The 12,285-nt window shown below is 38.4% G+C and overlaps 1 protein-coding gene across 1 annotated transcript in view; it reads left to right on the top strand.

The window, feature by feature from the left end:
• Nucleotides 1-4,662: 4,662 nt before the first annotated feature.
• PAK2 (p21 (RAC1) activated kinase 2) overlaps nt 4,663-12,285 on the top strand; it is an 80,336-nt gene continuing 72,713 nt past the window's right edge. Inside the window, exon 1 of the mRNA XM_082654899.1 lies at nt 4,663-4,937. The gene's annotated coding sequence lies outside the window, so the exon portion shown is untranslated. The remainder of the gene's footprint in view (nt 4,938-12,285) is intronic.

The following is a 12,285-nucleotide window of genomic DNA, read 5'->3' as shown; positions in this document are numbered from 1 at the left end:
TAAAAATTGAGAAAATTGTTATGAATAAAATTAATTTGGATGAATCAGAGTTATTTGAATATTAATTTTATGAGAATATTAATTTATCTAGTGTTTCAAAGAAAATCATTAAACTAGGACAGCTAAGAAATTATTAATATCAAAATTGATTTTTCCTTAAAGCATTTCCATTCTCCTTTTCTATTTTATAATACTGCTTTTGAATATATGAATTGGCAAAGGGCTTGATGAAATTAAGATTAAAGTATATTTTATTAAGTTGTACAGTTACAAAACTTTTTTGAATCTTTGGGTGATTTTTTAAAAAACAAAAGGTCTTGATTTACTGTTTTTCTTTGTAAAAATTAGAAAATAAAGTAAATGCCATAAGCTAATTAAAAAATAGAAGGGCAAGCATGTTCCAAAACAGAAGCCAAAAAACTGGGGTATGTTGGCATTGTTTGTTTTCTGTGGCATAATGGGATATGATGTACTTTATATATGCTATCACTGGTTAATTTCCTAAAACATTCTGGTGTTTTTCTGGAATAAATCTTTTATAATTTGCCACGTATAGCTTGACCTACTAATAACAGTTCTTTTTTAAGATGTGTTTGAGAACTTATGTATTGAGAAAGGCAACCCAATGCCATAAAGCAGAAATATTAGAGATCTTTAAAATGATGAAAATTTCAACCCAGTCTTGCTTCATAGCTGTTTAGTATTTTCTTATAAGACAGAATTCCATGTTTTCCAGGCATTTTTTTTTCACAGTGGGATTAATATAGTGGCTTGAAATAGAATTATATGTCAGTAAAAATTCAGTAACATCAACAACATTTTGGAATATGGTTAGTCAGGTGGGGGAACACGGTACTATATTTAACCTAAGTGTGTGTGTGTGTGTGTGTGTGTGTATTTTCTTTTGCACATCGAAGCCAAGTTCCTCAGTATTTAAATGTTTTCAAGTTAATATTTGAGATTGTGGCTTGGAACATGATTCAGCCATTTTTCTCATTTATACAGGTATTCAGAAATGTAATAAAAATGTGAATGTGAGTGAAGATACTTTGATATGACTTTTCTTGCCTGATAAATGCTTGCAGATGACATCACTTTTAACATAACAGAGCATTTCTGGTTTTGAACTCTTTGTATTATCTTCTTTGGATACTTAAGAAATGAATAAGCACTTTATTTTTTAAATCAGTTTTGTAATTCTGTGTATGGTCTTTTTTGTTTATAGCCAAGAAAATGGGTATTGTTCTCCTGGTCATTGTATTCCAGTATTTGTTCCACTTCTATGGTTTATTTTTCTTAAAAGTATCATGTAATGTTCTTTGGATGAAAATAACAGACACTCAACTAAGGGTGGTGGTGGGGTAGAGATTGCTCTGTGTGTGTGTGTGTGTGTGTGTGTGTGTGTGTGTGTGTGTGTGTGTGTATCTCAGCCACTCTACTAGGAACTTAGATTATTTAGCTAGATCTCATGGAGATCTAGGTAGTTGAATATAGGGTTTGGTAGGCTGTGAGAGAATGAAATAATATAGAGAATTGTCCTAGTCAGTGATAGGATGGTAGGTTTAACTGCCTATCTGATTTCTTGCACCTCAGACCTTACTTCCGGGATTACCTTCCTCCTGAAGTATATCTTTTTAAGATGTTCCTTTAGTAGGTCTCTGTGGTTGGTAACATCTCTGTTTCTTGCCTGATGATATCTTTATTTCACCCTCACTCTTTTTACTGATAATTTAGCAAGATGTATACTTCTAAGTTTAGTTATTTTCTCTTGGTAGTTTGAAAATATTTTTCCATTGTCAGATGGCACACATTGTTGCAGTTGAGAAATCTATGCTAAATTTAATAGTTGTTTCTTTGTAGGGGGTGTCTTTTTTTTCTGGTTTCTTTATCTTTGATATTCTGCAGTTTCACTTTGATGTGTTTGAGAAGATTTCCTTTACTTATCCTGTTTGGGATTCACTTGCTTCCTGAATCTGAAGGTTGTCTTTAATCAATTCTGGAAAATTCTTAGCCATTATCTCATCATATACTGCCTCTTTTGTTTTCTCTTTTTACTCTCCTGAACTTCTTATTAGGCAAATGGTATACCTTCATAATCTATCCCCATGTCTCTCAGTCTTTCTTTCATATTTCCTCTGTCTTTGGGCTGCTGTCAGTAATTTCTTTAGATCTGTCTTCCAGTTTATTAATTTTCTCCTCAACTGTGTGTAATCTATTTAACCCAAACATTGGCTTTGGTTTCAATTATTATATTCTTTATTTCTAGAAGTTCTACTTGGCTCCTTCTCAAAGCTGCTTGGTCATTTTTTAAAAATAGTATCTTGTTTCTTGTTTAAAAATAGTATCCTGTCTTACTCTGCTTAATTATTATAATAAACTTATTTTATATTCTGTAATCAATAATTCCAGTATCTAAAGTTCATGGGCTTCATTATTCTGTTTATGGTTTCTGTTGATTCACTCCTGGCTTATTTTCTCAGATGTATTATATTTTGGGTGTTCATGTTTAACTTTTGATAGCCTGTTTTTGGGAATCCTTTCAGTCCTGTGTTGAGAGTGAACCTGTACAGTGAAGATTTGTGTTTGTTTCTTCCAGACCTCCAAGCATTACCAGCCTGGGACATTTTCTTGACTTCAAGTTTCCTGGGCAGTGTAGGTACTATAAATTTGAACTTTCAAACCCATGTGAGGGAAAGTTTGTGGTTACGAATTCTAAAGGGAAAGTTTTTATCCCCTCGATGCCAAAGTCCAGGCTAAAACTTACAAGTATCTGCCTATCGCCCTGGGTTGGTCCAGGGGATTTTTTTTTTTCCAGTCTATTCTTAGAGGGAATGGCCCTTTGAGTTTTCCAGCCTTGTGCAGGATTATAATCCCAACACCTTCTACAGGCCCAAGGCCTTGTCTTTGGTCTCTTGTCTCCTGTGCAGCCAGTAAAACCATAGATTTTTCTGAGATAAGTAGGTTCTTTCAACATAACACAATAGGCTTCACTGACCTGGTTACTACTCTGGTTTCTTGCTCCCCCCTTTGGGTTGAATGTGGAGTTTGGAAGACTATCAGATGTATTCCTCTTTCTTCCTTGAAAGCTTAGTTATGCCTTTGAAAGGATGTTCTATTTTATCCAGCATTTTGTGTGTTTAATAGTGGGACTGTTTTTCAAGTTATCTAATACTGTGCCATATTGCTCCTTGAATCCCTTCTCTCGTACTCTCCATATCAATTGAGTTTTTCGCTCTACATCTATCAATAAGAACAATCTGGCTACTACCTATCTCCACTTCCACAGCTATTGCTCTAGCATCAGTCATGATTAATGCCTCCCTAGTTCATTCCCTTCTATTCTTGCATCTCAGTACTCCATTCTCCATGTAGCAATCTAGAGATTTTTTAAATTTTTTTAATATATTTATTTATTTATTTTTACCTGTGTTGGGTCTTTGTTGCTGTGCGCGGGCTTTCTCTAGTTGTGGTGAGTGGGGGCTACTCTTCGTTGCAGTGCGCGGGCTTTTCATTGTCGTGGCTTCTCTTGTTGCAGAGCACAGGCTCTAGGCTTGCAGGCTTCAGTAGCTGTGGCATGTGGGCTCAGTAGTTGTGGCTTGTGGGCTCTAGACCACAGGCTCAGTAGTTGTGGAGCACGAGCTTAGTTGCTCCACGGCATGTGGGATCTTCCCTGGCCAGGGCTCAAACCTGTGTCCCTTGCATTGGCAGGCAGATTCTTAACCACTGCGCCACCAGGGAAGCCCTCTAATGATCTTAAAGTGTAAACCAGGTAACATCACTTCCTTACTTACAACTCTTTAATAACTTCTTGGAATAAAGTCCAACATCCTTACCTGTCATTTAAGATCCTTCCTGACCTGAATCTTGTTTTCTCCCACTATGCTACTCTTCTTGCACTAAACTGCAGTTACACAGGCCTTCTTAACTGGCCTTAGCAAGTTCTTTTCTTCCTCCTTCTGTCTGGGAGCTTCTCATGGCTCTCTCTTTCTGTTCTCAGCTTAAATGTCACCTCATTAAAGATGCCTTCCCTGGCCACCTTATCCAAAGTAATCATCCTAGTTTTTCCCTCATACCAGATATCACTATTTTAATTATTGTGTTTTCATATTTGTAAGTTCCACAAAGACAAAGTGACTTGTATTCACCCTTGTATCCCTGATACCCAGCAGTGTCTGGTACATGTTAGACACTGAAATACTTGTAGAATTAGTGAATACATTAATGAACTCCTCCATGGATAAAACATAGAGGCCTTAATTTGCAAGGAGGTGGGGCTTAATTTAGCACCAAAGTATATTAAGAGCTGTAGGTAAAAAGCAAAATGGATAGAGGATGAATTCCCAGGAACACGTATCCTAGAGCAGGTTCATATAACAGGAATCGTCTTTCAGCATCTTTGGTTGGCCACAGACCTGACTGGAGGCAATGCTGAATTACATGAGGAAGTGGCGGTGTCTCTCAATATGAAGAATACCCAAAAAAGGCGGGGGGGTGGGGGGTGGCGGAGATAAGTGGTACACATCTCCAAACTACAACTCCCAGCAGGCCTCGCGTGAACCCGCCCACTTGGAGGCGGTGCCCGTCTCCACCCCGTGGAGCTCCTGGCTTCGGCCCCACCCCTCCCCGCTCCGCGCCGTAGCCCTCCCCCAGGGTTGTGGCCACGCGCAGCGGCGGCGGTTGTTCCGCTTCCCCTCTGGCCTGGGCCGTCGCCATTGCCGAAGGCTCCCTGCACTCCCTTCCCGGTGCCCGCGGGGCTCGGCTGCCGCCCGGCCTAGCAACAACACCAGCTGCGCTCCAGCGAGGTTCCTCTTCCCGCCCCGCTTCCCTTTCCCTCCCCTCCCCGCCCCGTGTCGCGCGCTTGCTCGGGGCGGTTCCTGAGCCCGCCGGGAACTCGGCCGGAGGCTCCTCGCTGGGGCGGGGATCTTTCCTCGCCTGGGGTAAGTGTGCAGACAGGCCGGGACGCGGGCCGTCGCTCTCCTTCCTTCTTTCTCCGCGGCCTGGCCGGCGCGAGCGGCCCGGGGCAGCTAACCTGCCCCGCGCGGGGTTGGGAAGCCGCCACCTGCGTGCCTGGAGCCGCAACTCTTGGGGCGGTGGCTCATTGTCTGCGCCCTCCGGCTGTTTTCTTCCCCGACTGTAGTCTGAAATGGGAAGCTTGCTGGGTTGGTGAGGTCTAACTCTTCCTGGACCCGGCCCTGCCCTGAACCCTGTCGCGCCACAGTCTGGCCTCTGTTGATCTCCCTTCCATCGCGTTTCCACCCTCCTTTTCTTCATTTACTTTTGTGTTGTACAAAACGTTGCGGGTTTTATTCCTCGATTTTTTCGTCTCTTACAGAATCCTAGCCCCTCCTTGCTGTCTCTTTGGTCATCCCAGTTTCTTTGCTTAGGCATATTGTCTAGGGTCCCTTTACTGTTTTCTAAACTGCAATCTGTGATCTTTCCATATTCCGCGTTAGTAGAAACGAATAGTTTTCCGAGGGTTTGAGGGCCTCCGCTTAAGAACAGAACTTTCGGATCTTCTCGTGATTCCTGTTTGATCTTCAGCCAGGAGGTGAATATTTGCTTCTTTAGGTAACTTAGGTGAAGGTTGGCTTTCCCCATGTTTGGCTTTCTTTCAAACAACATACACAATATGTTGCCGAATATTCCTCAGTGGACTCAACCTTTTGACTAATTCTTTAAAGATAGAGTCATCCAAGAACTGAAGAGTAGAAAGTAATTGCCATTGTCGTCAGACGTTGTGGAGTTGTACTGCCAGTCCTTGTATCTTATCTTTAATGGGAGTTCTCTGGGCAGTGCGAGCGTGATTTCTTTCTCCTTGATAAATAATGCTAACTCCCATTGGTATAATTATCTTAGTTTTATTTTACAAGTGATCTATAGCTCTTTGTTTTCTTTTTAAACCTCTGTAAAAAGACAATCAAAATGGTTAGGCCTAAAATTAGACTACGACGAGCAGTGTTTTGGATCAAGGTTGTGCACGTCACGTTTTTTCCCCTGCTCTGTTTGACTCTTCCGCTCTTGTAAGTAGGCAGGATATTGAAATGTAGAAGAATTTGCTCTGGGGGTTTTGTTTTTGTAGGTTTATTCAAAACGGTAACATTAAATAAAGTTAGATTGGGATGAAGGCAGTGAACGGTAATTTTTAAAGCAGGTTAGAACTTGTCAACTTTGCTAGGAGCTCTGTGGCATTTGTAAAACACACTCATGATCACTTATATATATTTTGTATATATGTATGAAAAAAATATATATATAAATGAAAAGCTTTGTTCATGTTATCCTATTAAGGGTGTTGATTTAAGTTAACTCTTTCATCCTTAGCTTTTAAATCTTTCTAGTAATTAATTAACCAGAAACAGTGATTTACATTATGAAAAATGAACCTTAAAATGTTTCTGACCTGTAATGTATGTAGGTCTTAAACCCACTTTCATGTTTTGGTGAAAGAGGTTGACCTACATTCAGTGAATTCTGTGTTTTCAGTTCAATACTGTCATTTAGGTAGTGTCAGTTGTCCTTAATTCAATGAGAGGTCTTCTTGGCCTAAGGGGTTAAGGTCTAGAAATGTTGGAGTGTGAAACTAGGTCTATTGATGTCAGCTTCTCTGCCAGTTCTTTCTACAAACAGACAGTTTTACTGAGGAAGAGTTCTGGGTATTCTGCTTCTCTTAGGACCTTGATTCTGGTTTACAGTTATTCAAAGAGAGAGTTATTCTTCTGGACTTTGTGACATTAAATACTAGCCTTGAAAACCCAAATTCATAAAGTAAGTTTGTGGTTGGAGTCTATCTACTAAACAAATGAATAGGGGTTCCTATGATTCTCTGATCTTTATGAAAGGGCGATTTCCAAGTAGACATGGTTAACAGTGGTGTATCTTTTCAATTGTACTTTTTTAAAGAGAAAACTTAGAACTTGTTCAGGTAGCTAAAGATAAACTTTTAGTTTTTCTTTTTAGAAGAGAGAGATCTTGTTTAAATAGCTAGGGATGAAATAAATAGGTAGGTATTGTTAAATTCTTCCTATGTTTAATCTGTCAATATTGATTATTCTAATATTTGAGTATAACATTTCTTTTGGCTTTCTGAATTTTCTACTTATGATTAAAGTGTGAAACTGCACCTTTTTCAAGTCTTTAAGGCTTTGGGGTTCTGATCAATTTGTTTTCAAAAGCCCTTCCAGTTAGTTAGAGGGGTAATTCCAGACTAATCAGAGAGGGTGTTAAGTTACTTGCGAATCTGAGTTGTCCCTGGTATCCTTTTTGTACCTTGGTAGAAGCAGAAAGAGATGGAAAAAAATAGCCCCTGTTGCCTTGAAGAAATACTGATTATTTTCTTCTGTGACCAGAATTGAGTTTCACTACTTCTTCGTTTTAGGATCACAACCTGAATAAGAGTAGTCAGTCTGAACATTCATGCTGGATTTCAGAGGTCTAGCCTCTTATCTTTGAGGTACAGTAGTACTTGTCATTCCATGTATCACAAGTGGTGAGGAGCTGGAGACCTGGGTTTGAATGCTGGCTCTTCCACTTCACCCTGGGCAAGATACACATTCTTTTCAGGCTTGTTTTTTTCATCTGTAAAATGAGGATTAATAATAATATAATACACATTTCATAGGGCTATTTAGAGCAGATGAGATAATGCAGGGAAAAGTACTTAGCAAATGAAGTGTTTGATTAATAAATGTTATTAATATTAATGCTAATAATATTAATAGTTAATATTCCATTCTGAAATAGGTTTTATATTTAATTGCTTCTACAGCAAATATTATACTTCCAAATGTAGATTTAAGACTGCTTTCTGAAAGTGGTTGGAATCTCAGGGCCAAGTTTCTGAGACCATAACTGTTAAAAATTACTTTTCAGGAAAAAAAATAGTTCCATCACTGAAATAAAATACAGGTTTTTTGAATACATGTTTCTCAGATTTTAAAATAGGCATACTTCTCATAGAAAATTTAGAAAGTGGTGAAAGCTATTAAGAAATGGGACAAAAATTACTATACAAAAATCACTTAGCCCCCAGAGATAACCATCATAACAGATGAGAATAGTGCCTTTTTTCCTTATTTTTAAATTAAATTCCAAAGGTAGTCAGTACATGCTTATTACAGAAGGTTCAAGCAAGTCAATTATTTAGAGTAGAAAGTGAAAATTACTTTCCTTACTTTTTAGTCCCATTCCTTACAGGTACCCACTGTAAACAATTTTGTTTTCTTTATGCAATTAGAAATAAGCACAGTGTGTATGTAGTTTTACCTTGATTTTCTTTTTTAATTAAAAGAATCTAATCATTATGAATTCGTTTCCATCTCAGTACTTGTAGTTAAACCTCATGGTTTTTTTTTTTTGTTTTTTTTTTTTGTTTTTTTTTTTGTTTTTTTTTTTGCGGTACACGGACGTCTCTCACTGCTGCGGCCTCTCCCGTTGCGGAGCACAGGCTCCGGACGCGCAGGCTCAGCGGCCATGGCTCACGGGCCCAGCCGCTCCGCGGCATGTGGGATCTTCCTGGACCGGGGCACGAACCCGTGTCCCCTGCATCGGCAGGCGTACTCTCAACCACTGCGCCACCAGGGAAGCCAAACCTCATGTTTTTAATAGTCATGAGATATTCCATTGTATGGTTGTACTTTACTTAATTATTCATGGTTATTTGTTATTTCCACTTTTGGGCAACTAAAACTCGAGTTTTGGGCTTCCCTGGTGGTGCAGTGGTTGAGAGTCCGCCTGCCGATGCAGGGGACACGGATTCGTGCCCCGGTCTGGGGAAGATCCCACATGCCGCGGAGCGGCTGGGCCCGTGAGCCATGGCCGCTGAGCCTGCGCGTCCGGAGCCTGTGCTCCGCAACGGGAGAGGCCGCAGCAGTGAGAGACGTCCGTGTACCGCAAAAAAAACCCAAAAAACAAAACTGGAGCTCTAATGAATTTCCTTATACCTTTGTGCACATGCACATGTATACAAGTATCTCCATTAAAAGCATTCTTAAGTGTGCATTTTAAGTTTTGATAGATGGCAAATTGCCTTTCTAAAAGACTATACTAATTGAATTGTAGAAGCTCTTTACACATAGTAGATGTTAATACTTTGCCTTCTGTTTAAGACGATCTTTTACATTTTATCTTTATCAAAAAACAGTCTTCTATATTTTCTTCTGGTACTTTAATAACTTGTATTTGAATCTTAATACTTCCAGATTTTTTTTGGGGGGGATGCTTGGTGGGGTAAGAGTTTGGCTACTGAAATAAAACACAGATGTAACAATATTTCAGGAGTTTGAGGTTGGTGTAAAATTTAGTCACATTATAGGGATTCAGAAAGGAATATTTTAATCATTTTATTGTAAGCATCACATCCAAAAAGGGGGGAAAATGCCCCCTTTGGCCCCTGTTTCTTGTCATCTACCTAATTCATCCTCATCCTTCAAATTTCAGCTTTTGAGTATAGCTTTCTTTGGGACTCTTTCCTGATTTCCAGTATGACTTAGATATTCTTATTGCTTTTATATGTTTTCTTAACATGTCCATAATCTTTATTTGCAGTGTGCTGAGAGAATGAGTTATTCATCTGGAAATGAGAGTTATTTCTCAATTGTTGTCAATTGAAATTAATCAAAAGGGAGGTGCGAAGAACTCAGTAGTGTTGGTTAAAAGTGATGCACATACACATGTATGCATACAGGGCCCTTTTAACCTGCATTACTGAGTTCTTTCTAACATCTTTCTGATCAAGCTATTACCTTGTAGGTAATACTTTTTCATGTAAATGTTTAATAGGTTCTGGAAAAATACAAGGTTTTATTTTAATCTTGCATTTATTTCATAAGAACAAGGTGTATTTATTTCATATGAACAAGGTGTATTTTAATCTCAGCTTTTTTTTTTTTTTTTTAAAGAAGATGTTGGGGGTAGGAGTTTATTAATTTTATTTATTTATTTTTGCTGTGTTGGGTCTTCGTTTCTGTGCAAGGGCTTTCTCTAGTTGTGGCAAGTGGGGGCCACTCTTCATCGCGGAGCGCGGGCCTCTCACTATCACGGCCTCTCTTGTTGCGGAGCACAGGCTCCAGACGTGCAGGCTCAGTAGTTGTGGCTCACGGGCCTAGTTGCTCCGCGGTATGTGGGATCCTCCCAGATCAGGACTCGAACCCGTGTCCCCTACATTAGCAGGCAGATTCTCAACCCCTGCGCCACCAGGGAAGCCCAATCTCGGCTTTTAAAAAATTAATTCCTATTCCGGGAATTCCCTGGTGGTCCAGTGGTTAGGACTCTGTGCTTCCACTGCAGGAGGCATGGGTTTGATCCCTGGTCGCGGAACTAAGATCCTGGATGCCACGTGGTGCAGCCAGAAAAAAAAAATCCTATTCCTTTTAATTTGAGATTAGTAGTTTATAGGCTTATGAAGCAATAATGTTATATAATAAACACATGAACAACAAAAGTTGGAGTAAAACTTTTTTTTTTTGTGGTACGTGGGCCTCTCACTGTTGTGGCCTCTCCCGTTGCGGAGCACAGGCTCCGGACGCGCAGGCTCAGCGGCCATGGCTCACGGGCCCAGCTGCTCCGCGGCATGTGGGATCTTCCCGGACCGGGGCATGAACCTGTGTTCCCTGCATCGGCAGGCGGACCCTCAACCACTGTGCCACCAGGGAAGCCCCTGGAGTAAAACTTCTAAACACAATTTCAGGTGCTCTAAAGAACAGATTATTAAAGAATAAAAAGTTACATTGGCAGATATAATGGTAAAAATATAACCAGATGTTTGATAAAGAATAAAGTTTAAAAAAAACCCTTAATTCATTACCTGTGGATAACTGCTGTTAATATTTTGATGTTTCTTTATATTTGTGTGTGTACATAGTTTACTCTTCTAAAATTGGAATCATATTCTATATAATTTGCTATCTTGCTTTTTTTTAACTTACCCTCAAATCTTGCAAGTTTCCCTCTTTCTCCTTAAAAATTCTATTTAAAAATGATTTTTTCATGTTTGCCTAACATTCCATTGCACACCTATGCCTTAGTTTCATTATTCTCCTATTGGAGAATGTATAACTTATTTCTAATATTTTATATAAATAATGCTATGATGAATATCTTTTTATTCATCCCTGAGTATTACTTTAGAATATTTTCTTAGAAGTGGAATTACTGAATGAAAGGGTATAAGCATTTCCAAGTGTTAAATTACCCTTCAGAAAGGTTTGGTGTATACCATCACTAGCATTGTGAGTCTCATTTTGTTGCTATCCTCATTGAAACAGCCATCATTCTTAATGAAATTGTTAAATTTGCTTATTGCTAGGCAAATAAAAATACAGTTTAATTTGCATTTCCTGTTTAAATTATAATTTTGTTTTTGTGAATTTGATTTAGTTTCGTTATTTCTGATAAGTATACAGAAGTATCTAGGGTTTTTTTTAGTAGTAAGTTCACTTGTTCCTTAAAAATTTTTTTTTGTACAGTTTTTAAAGTTACTTTCCATTTACAGTTATAAAGCATTGGCTGTATTTTTCGTGTTGTATAATATATCCTCGAGCCTATCTTACACCCAATAGTTTGTACCTCTAGAAGTAACTAGATTTTTGTGGTCACGGTTATTTTTATTATCTTGCTGGACTTCAGTAAAATTTTATTTACTTTTGTTTTTCAGGTTCATTGTCTTACCTGAAAATAATAGTAACCTTTGCTTCCTTTCCAACAGTTATAAAATTTATTAGTATTTTAGCTCTTTATTACGTTGATCAGAATCTCCAAGACACAGTTATATAAGAGAGGTGATAATTGTCTTGGAATGTCTCTGGTATTTTTACGATTTAAGGATGAATGCTGCTGTTGGTTTTAGAGAGAAATTTTTTATTATTTATTCTGTTCTTGTAAAAAAAGAGGAGTGTCTTCTGAATTTTATCAAATGCTTTTGTAACTTATTTAGGTGATGATAAGATTTTTCTTTTAACTACTGATAAAAGTATATAAATAAATTTGCTAATAACATTCCCAAAGGTTATATATCCTAAGGCATATATCACGAGGAATCAAAGCCCCACTCTTGTTAGTCAAGTGTACAGAATTTATTGAAAGAATAGAAGAGAGTCTCATAGAACTTTAATAAGAATACACAGTTCATATGGTAACTTCTGTAGTTCCTTCTGTAGTCTGGAGAAATCCTTACTTACTCATGAGTCAGTTTTGAGAAATTTGTATTTCCCCAGATTATATTTTTTAAGATTTTCAAATTTATTATTATATGGGTATATGTAATATTTTTTATAATTAAAATCTGTGGTG

Source organism: Grampus griseus, assembly GCF_964374135.1.
Source record: "Grampus griseus genome assembly, chromosome: 5".
Lineage (NCBI taxonomy): Eukaryota > Metazoa > Chordata > Mammalia > Artiodactyla > Delphinidae > Grampus > Grampus griseus.
Note: the sequence above shows the minus strand (reverse complement) of the source record. Positions and strands in the feature narration are given on the sequence as shown.